The sequence below is a fragment of the Brienomyrus brachyistius genome, unplaced genomic scaffold, assembly GCF_023856365.1.
Source record: "Brienomyrus brachyistius isolate T26 unplaced genomic scaffold, BBRACH_0.4 scaffold484, whole genome shotgun sequence".
Classification (NCBI taxonomy): domain Eukaryota; kingdom Metazoa; phylum Chordata; class Actinopteri; order Osteoglossiformes; family Mormyridae; genus Brienomyrus; species Brienomyrus brachyistius.
The window spans coordinates 76,572-86,325 of NW_026042759.1; the positions used below are offsets into that span (position 1 = coordinate 76,572).

The following is a 9,754-nucleotide window of genomic DNA, read 5'->3' on the forward strand; positions in this document are numbered from 1 at the left end:
AATAAAAGTGAAAGTCTCCCTCTTTATATGACAAGACATCCGCAGCTTGCGAAGGACAGTCAGTCCGTAACGAGTACAAAAAACTGGCCTTGCCGATCGGCTCTTCAAAGGTAAATAAAGATTAAGGTTATGACGGCGACAAGCAAAACGGACCTGGTACGTGGAAGGCGGGCTGCTCTGAGATGCCAGGCAGGGGGCGATAGTCGTGGGGCCGCCTGATTTTTAACGACTGACCCTGGAAAATGATGCCGTCGAAGGCCATTGCCTGCGTGGTCTCATCCACGGACCGAAACTAGGGCAGAACGAAGAACGTCGTTAATCAGGGAAGGCTGCGGTCTCCGCCTGGACACAGCAGCCATTAGGCAGGAAAGACTCTTACTTCAAGGAAGGCAAAGTTCTTGTCCTGGTTTATCTGAACAGCGAGGACGGGATTGGTGGGACCTTGACATAAGCCAGCCAATCGCATCTGGGTATTGAAGAAATCCGCCATGGCCTCCTAAAAAGACAGGCAGACACACTGAATGAAGACAGGCAGACGTCTGAAGACATCAAAACAGGCAAACGAGAAAAAAAATGACTGACAAGTCTAGTACATTTATCTATTTATTTTGCGGACACTTTCATCCAAAGCAACATACATTTCATTGAAGAAGCAGGACCAGACAGTTCCTAGAGCAAATAGTGCTTAAGGGCTGCGCTCGGGGGCCCAATGGTGAAATCACTCTGCTGCCCAAGGGATTTGAACCAACAACCTTCTTGTGACCGGCTCAGTGTCCTAACTCACTGAGCTACACATGACACCAGTATGCATGACAGAAGGCAACGCGGGACTTTGCCTGGACTCACCTCCGTCAGGCCGAAGGGGATGTTGCCGACATAAAGCCGCCTGGCCTGCCGGGTCATCTGGCTGCCGACCATCGGCACCTGGGTGGGCGTCACTGCCACGCCGCTGGTGGTGGATGTTGCCAGTAAAGCTATCGTGGGGATCTGCCCTGCAGCTGTGGGGAGGAGAAAGGGCTTCAAGACCCCAACCAGGGACGGCCAGAACATCCGGATCGTCGCCTTCATTTGCTTCTAACCCCTAGGTTTAAGCTCTCTTCACACTGTCTGAAATCATCCCAAGTGTTATTCCCTCTTTGACCAGCAGGGGGGAGGAGGGCACTCCAGAATAAATGCTTTCATTGCAACCAATATACCATAACCTTGCAATACTGAACTAGCACACATGGAAGCGTCGCATCCAAACCTTGCATTGCCTTGTACTGCATGGGGGTGATGTGCTCGAATCCCGGAGGGGGAACATCCCAGTACTTGTATGTCCTTTTCTTACGGCTTCTCCGAGGAGAGTAGCTGCCCAAACACAAAACAGAAGGTTGTTTTCCCCAAACAATACAGTGTAAACACTCAGAATCTGGCAAAAACAAACAGATGGCAGAATGTTTACATTTAACTTTGGATCGCAGGCAGTTTAAGGTCATGAGGGTGTGACCATGCGCCACTTTTTAGGCTGGCTTTGAGGTCCCATCGCTATGGCGGGGGCTACTTATAAACGCCAGTTAAAATTTAATATGGGTACAGTCCCCCTTCCCACCACGAAGAAACCAATTGGTTGATTGTGAAAGAAACTTGTTAAGAGGCCTCAAACCATGCTAGATATCAGCTTCAGTGCCTGTAACCGGGACCGTGAGGGGGGGTACCTGTGCTTCTTGTGCTCGCGTGAGCTGCTCCGTCGGTCACGACCCTTGCGGTCGCGGCTGCTGCTGCGCTTCTCGTGACTCCGCCCCCTGGAGTCCTTGCTCCAGCGGCGGTGCTTCTCGCCACGGCTCAGAGACCGGCTGCGGCTACGCTTCTTGTGTCGCTCCTTCTCCCGCTCTGGGGGACGACACCGTGGTACCAGTGAGACGGTGGGCGGAGCGACATGACTGCCCCCCTACCATCCATTTCGATAAATCCAAGATGTGTAACTCAGAGGGATTATGAATGTGTGTCCGGATGGTTGTGGGTTTGAAGCCCATGAGTCACAGAGTAATCATATTACCAACTTCCCTGGGGTGCTGGATGCTGACTGACCCAGCGCTATGCCTTAAAAGTCACTTACGGAGACCAAGATGTGGTACGGGGTCTAACTCCCCAGTTTCCTCACCAGAATGAAGCACCTCCATTCAATTCACATATTCAATCACACCCTCCTGAAACAAACACACCCATCTCTCAATGGCTAATAATTTCAAGGGCACAAGGACATCCCCTTGAATGTCAGTCTGTTGTGAAACAATAAAAACATAACCAGACTAATTAATGATATAGGAGCACAGTGGTGAGTACAGTTGCCTCACGCCTCCGAGTCTGGAGGCCTGAATTTTGCCTCTGCTCTCTGTATGGGGAATTTGCCTGGAATAGGCTCCAGGGGAGCCTGACTAAGATAACTGGTTGGACGATGGATGGGTAATTAATATCGTTTCAATCTGACAGACAGCACTTTATTAAACTAGCAATAAAATATCACCTTTCTATCCCAGCAGGTCCTTCATATAGAAGCTTAAATAAATCCCTGAAGGTGCAGTTTTCAGTGAAGCATTTAAACGCAGGTGCTGCTCGAGGAATCAGCTTCATGCATCAGTTATAACAGCGTTACGGTAATGCACCGCTGCAAAAGTACAGACACGGAGCGGCCAATGCATCTTACGTAAATCGGTAATAACCAATTACCGCAATCGCAGGCATAGTCAGAGCGCAGATATGAATGACTGGAACTGCTAGTTTATCAAACACGGCGGCACTTAGTGCTCGTCTAGCCGAATCAGGTCGTTTCGAATGACATTTTAGTGATTTAGTGATAAGGAGCTGATATGACAAGATTGCCATTTGATAGGTACATAAATCAATCCTACTTTCGACTCCGTTGTAACGCATGTTGTATATTTCAGTTGCGTTAGTATGGCTTAAGTTTATTCAGTTTACTGGATTCTCTGCACTTTAATGAAGTTATATGTGTATTGTTATATAACTGTACATCATTGTTAGTTACTGCTATCCGCTGTAAAGGTAGATACAGGTGCAAGACTTTGCAATAACGACCTAAAAGCAGTTGTTATGATTCCAGGGAACGCGGCTGATTTTTAGAGTCTATACATCATGAAGAAACGGCGATCGTGTGAGAAAGACTTATTCTGTACGGATGACAGGGCCAGCATTTCGGACCCAAGGGAAAGGCTATTGTGCATCGGAAAGAGACAAAATCATATCATTATATAGAAAACTCGTCGTAGTATTTAAAAACCAAGTAACTAACACTGTTATTAAGTGCGGACTTTAAATCAAGTGGTCGCGGTCGTTTTTATTTGCATAAAACTTTAAACGTGATCTTGAAAATATAACGCTTGCAACAAACATCCATGCATAGTGTGTTACTGCGAATGAAAATACGCGGGTCACAATTTATGATCCAAGTGTATAATGGTAAATAATTAAATAAATAAAACCGCAGGCTTTCACATCGAGTGCACCCCAATAACGTTTCATTGAAATGTCCATGTTATGTACGCCGGGCACTGATGGATGCAGGCCTAGCGATCTCTATAACAATGCCAAGCAAAGAATGTCACTGATTTACCAAAGCGGTCAGTTTTCGGGGATCCTGCGGCAGCTGGGAGAAGAAGAATCGGGCAGGTTTCAGAATCGGCGAGCGCTCGGATAAAAGGCACCGATTTCCCAGCCGCGCTTTTCTTTTCGGAACCAGCAGAAGTGCCCTCCGCACCATCCTCGGCGCTAGGACACGCCGGCCACTTTATTACCCTAAAACAGGGAGCATACACCGATCTTCAAAGCCAAACTTACCTTGCCGATTTTCGCTTAACTGCTTCTCAAACTCATCGAAATCGGACATTTTTCAGTCCGTACTAAAGACGTATTGCAAAATAAGCAGAGGTCCAACAGTAGGCCTTTGAATGGGCTACAGGCTGCATTGGGTTCTGCTGCTTTTTCTTCCGAGTCGCCTGCCCCTCCTCCCCCGAAGTCATCGGCTCTTCCTCGGTTGTATCACACACAGGTTCGGAAACATTCGATGCGCATTACCGTCCCCTCCTGCACTGGAGGGTTAAGGACAACGTGATTATATCGAACCAAAATTGAAATGTGCAAGTTGACTTTCCTAGTTATACGTCTTCATTTTTATTCTGGGTTTAACAACCATGAGTTTATGACGTATTTTACATGATTAGTTGGCGACTGGACCTTATTGTTTATATCTCTTATTAAGGATCCATCCATCCATACATCAATTATCAAAACCACACACTTACAATCCGAGTCTAGTTTCATATGCTGCGCTGCTGAGCGACCCGCAGAATATTATGCATGAGTACAAGTCACAAGCCCCGTTTCCACTAACACGGGGCCGGTTCTAGCTTGGTGCCTTTTGAGACCGAGGCAAAAAGATGCAGACTCTCCCCGTCGGGGAATCGAACCCCGGTCTCCCGCGTGACAGGCGGGGATACTCACCACTATACTAACGAGGAGATGTACGCGCACTACTTTTACATCTTCAAGATAAACAGCGGATGACTACTAACATTTGCGAGTAATCAATGACTGAGCTTCATGTCATGACCATGGTGCTCAAGAGAAGAAAAAATACATAATGTACGTCCACTGATACCAGAACAACCATATAGCTTTATACTAAGACGATGATTAAACGGAAAATTCCTTTACAAAACACTGCCACAAAATCATAGTTTCGCAATATTACATCGTGCAACGGGACACAGTGTAAGTACGTGAAGTCGGTAATTAAATCAAGAAAAAAAAGTGAGAGGAAAAGAATACTTTTCTATTATCATATTTTTCTAACTGGCCAAACTGAGTCATATTTTGATTATACACACTAACAGAAAAACAGTGCAAATCTCCGGTAGTCCGTTTCACTTGCGCTCCGCTATGGGGCAGTAACAAGCAGAGCTTAAGTGTGGAAGGAAAAAAAAAACACAGGACAGCATCAATCCCAACTTCACAAACGCCGGAGATCGAGATGCTGTAAGCATGACAATTAACATCTTTATCCAAGGGAACAGCTGCAAGACACAGATGCCGCGCCTAACAAAGGTAGGATCGATTCCGAAGTTCAGGCATTTACAGACGCGGACTCTTCTGGAGTTGATTTTTTTCGGGAGATACGCATCAACTTCAAAAGTATGAACCGCATTATATCTATATCTGTTATGACGTTGTAGCTATTGATACTGATGCATCACAAAAATAATTTAAATGTTTTTTCATTCTGACATATGTTCGTTCGGATGAGGATTTTATTATATGAGATAAGTTTTAAATGAAAACTTTTTTTAATCTATATGATTAATTCTCGAATCTAAGCCAGACTTCACATAAATCATTCATTCATAAATATAATGGAACATACAACATCCAGGTATCCATGAAATTTATGATCAGGCTATACGTTTGTGATAACAACAAAACAACACAACATGTATATTTACAATATATGGGCCTATTGTTTAATATTGCCTCCAAATTATAGCCAGACAATAACGCAATAGGCCGACATCAAACTATTTTCATGTAAAACAAAAGTGCTGGCAGTTTGCTTGTGCTTACAGACCCCGCCTTGAGCCCATCCAGAAAGATCCCAAAAATAACCGACAAGCAAAGGTTGTAACAATCTGAGCATGTTTAGTTTAATGTAATCAGGAGCCGAATTAATAACGCGAATAAATGATCAAACCGAAAGTCTGTAGTCGGGAATATCCGATAACGTCTTTGACGTGCAGTTAAGATAGTCAGAGGAAAAACCTTGTAGTTTACTTATATATATGCCTAAATATATGAGTGTGTCTCTCCGGTGATTTAATGATGAATATAACGATTACATATCAAATCACACATTAAGCAATTATTATATTACTAGGTTGAACGTTTTCACTATGTCTGTCGTCACCTTGATTTCACGATTTTGACTATTCTTCTTATCCCAGATTGAACAAGTCATTGTGGCGATGCAAGATCCCGACATGGGGATAAAGATGAAGAATCAAAGACTGTTAATCACAGTGATTCCACATGCGATGACAGGTGCACGATACATATTTTACTTTTTAAAAATAATTTTTCATGCCGCCCGGGTTGTCTTACACCCGGCCGTGCAGTGTCCCGGGGGCCGGGTCCTAATGGTCATTTAAGCCCTTCACAGGAAAGCCCATACATCGGCGGTCTTCGGGAATCCTGTGCATTAAGACTGTCATCGATCTCCTTGCGCTCATATTTATTTATGTAATTTATTTATCGAGTTCAGCGTTTTTGATTTATGACGGCTTAATGCATTTCTCGACTCTAACTAGATGCCTTCCTCGCTATGCCTTCCCAGGAAATGATATCGTGGAGTGGCTAATTCAGAAGTACTCCATCATGGAAGAAGGTAGGGCCGAGAAGTATGTAGGGAAGCGTTACCTGGTGCTCTTATGTGAGGTTAATCGATTGTTTTTTTCCCTTCGTGACGACGATGGCGCCCCTGCTGGCGAAAGACGTCATCAGGTTTTTTTTTTTTTGTAATAAAATAACAGAAATAAACGAGTCTTTTGAATAATAAATACAAATGAAGTAATAGAATTTGTCATCCATACAACAGATTAGCCTAGCTGCATTTATGTGTAAGCATATGCAATTCACGTGTCTGACAGAAGCATGTTCTGTTCCATTGATATTGCTGAGCCTGTGAATTAATAAATGTCAGAATTGAGCTTGTCCATAACATAGACACCCCATTCGCCTGAAGCTTTTGGGATTTTCTTCCCCTGGCGTCAATTTATCTGCTGAATTATTTATCTTTCTGCTGAGAGGCTATTAGTACAAATAATCTGTAGGCCAGTCCCGAGTCGCGCCGCTACGCATGCTGAGCTGTACGGTTTGATAGTCCCGATGCAAACTTCGCTGATAGCCAGAGGCAGTCAGTCATGCCTGGAGAAATATCGCTATCCGTCTCCCTCATTATGCACTTCTGCAAGACGCTGTTGTCCTGAATTCCCGGGCGATGCAGATGAGGTTTTAAATAGCAAGGGAGCAGATTTCCCTGATTTACAGCCCAGATTGGAAAAGAAGTCGGAATGGAAAGGAGGGGACTTTTAGGCAGTAGATGGCAGATGCATTAACAGACTTGAATGGGCAAAAAACCTGTTGCCCCGGTAAGCAGTTACCCCTCCCTGTAAACACTAGGCTTCCCCCTAGCAGCGCTGTTACCCCCGGGAGCGCCTGACTGCCAATGGCCGCGGAGGCAGCCGGAAAGTGGAAAGTCCCAATTACTCGTAATTAATTATAGTTCCGATGAGGAATGCACCATCCCCGCGGCTTATTCTGTGCACCATGTCAACGTTTTTTCCAGTTACTTGCTATACCGTAAAATAAAATATAATATGCCTACTCAGTTTCTAGTTATCGTGTGTTCTACTGTATTCCACTGACAAAAATTTAGAGAATTACTATGCCTAAATCTGGGCTACGAGTAGTGGATTTGTTTGAGCTTTGAGTAGTTTACGTGGAAATGAGTGACCACTTTGTGTGTTTTCAGAGGCACTTCATGTGGGGAATCTGATCGTGAAGCACGGCTACATTTACCCCCTAAAGGACCCCAGGACGCTCGTCCTGGGGCCCGACGAGACGCCGTATCGCTTCCAGGTAACCTAAAACCACGGTTTCTTCAGATGGAGGGCAGCGCGAGAGGGTGGTGGCCATGTGGGGGGGCACGCATATCGAAACTATTCGTTGGAGAGACTGCGGAATTACCGTGTAGGACAGTATTTCTCAATCTGGTCCGGGCTCCAGAGCTGAGAGGGTGCAAAAACGTAGACTGTCTGGTAGGGAGCTGGGAGGGAGCAAAAACGTGGATCATCTGTGTGTCGCCGAGGACCGGATTGGGAAACACTGATGTATGAGAACCAATGCCAGTTAAAGTAGCAAAATGCCTTCCACCCGCCTTGTCCCTGACATGTTAAATCACAAAGCACCTTTGTCACGCTGCTTCTGAATAGTTTCAAATGACAGCATCTCCTTTTTGCTAGACTCCGTACTTCTGGAGCTCTCAGCAGTGGCCAGCCTCCGAGCTAGATTACGGTGATTACCAATTATTAATCATGTGCTCGCCTATTACATCATTACTTCCCTTTACTAGAATAATAGAAAAACACAGTTTCTTGCCATGTCTTTCTTTTGCTCTTCTAAAGCGATTTATTTGACTAAGAAGAATATCAGAAAGCAAGGGCAGCTGATAGACTATGAAAAGGTAAGAGAAAATTTTTATTTATGTACATTTCAATGCTATTCTTATTCGCTGGTCTGAAGCATTGCTTGATGAGATCATGTGATAGCTGAATGCTCATGGGAGTTTTACTTACACAAAATATTATGAGGGTAGAAGGAAAAATGATTGGTTCAGAGAGATAACCAATTAGATTGTACATGAGGTGGATCCGAGCAACTAGAGGAGGCAGGAGCAACCAATCAGATGTCTTGGTCCTGCCTCCTCTGCAATCTGATTGGTTATCTATCCGAACCAATCATTTTCCTTCTGCCCTCAGAACATTTTTGTGTAAGAAAACCTCCCACCAATTATGCACATAGTAGGATCGCACATAGACATCCACCAACTTGCCGCCATGTTGCGTCAGGGTCAACGCATTTTAGGTTCTCATCAGTAAGAGGGTTTGTGAATCCGACACTGCCAGCTGATATCCTGGGAGGGGTTCGGCCTGTGAGTCATAACGTGAACCCATGCAGCAACGCAGCCAGCCGTGCGACCTGGCAATGTCGCATTTAAACATCGTCTCCGCAGGACAGCTACAACATGTTGCACAAACGGATCAACCACACCTGGGACTTCGTGGTGATGCAGGCGAAGGAGCAGCTCAGGTAAACCCCACCCCAGCCCGGGAATACTGTCGCATCGAGCTATGAAATCAATTTCATAAATGCACACAAGGGGACAGATGAGAATGGATGAATAAATCTCGTATTAAGAGGATGATGATGTTACCTAAATTAAAAAGTAACATGGTGTGTGGTCATAATTTCCCTCCTATCTGTTAAATCAGACCTCAGCCTAAACACTAGAGTCGGAAATCCATTTCTAAGTGAAAAAGGAAACAGAAAAATGAAAACCCTACCTTGCAGTTCAGTGATTACCGCTATATGCTAATTACCCAGTATGCTTTCTGACTCTCCATCGACTGCTCTGCTCCTACCAGGGCAGCCAAACAGAGGCGCAAGGCGGACCGCATCGTGCTGGAATGTCAGGAACAGGCCTACTGGCTCGTCAACAGACCGCCAGTAAGCACCTCCCCCGAAACCCCTGACTCCCTACATCTGCCCCGGCGAAAACCCAGTATGCTGTGATTAGAGTAAAGCACACACTGGGTAAACCTGAACTCAATGCACCTTGGCAGCTCGAATATCGCCTCAGGCTGGGGGCGATTCTAGGATTTTTTTGAGGTTGTGGGGCAGAGTGGTGGCTCTGGGCCTAGGGATCTGTGCAAGCAAGTGGAAGGTTGTTGGTTCAAATCCTGTGAATGCCCAGAGTGATTCTACTCCGTTGGGCCTTTCAGCAAGGGCCTTAACCTGCAATTGCTTTGTCCTGGGTATGACATTAATCTACATGCAGGCCTGTTAGGAGATCCTTCAACTTACAGGGGAAACTTGGCAGGATTGGCAGGAAGGCATAGGCAGGGTCCCATTCCCCCACAGAGAGCTG

At 45.3% G+C, this 9,754-nt stretch overlaps 1 non-coding gene across 1 annotated transcript; it reads right to left on the reverse strand.

Annotated features, from left to right (window-relative positions):
* Positions 1-4,445: 4,445 nt before the first annotated feature.
* Positions 4,446-4,517, reverse strand: trnad-guc (transfer RNA aspartic acid (anticodon GUC)). The gene has a single exon. It is a non-coding gene; the product is annotated as a tRNA-Asp (tRNA).
* Between the last annotated feature and the right edge of the window lie 5,237 nt (positions 4,518-9,754).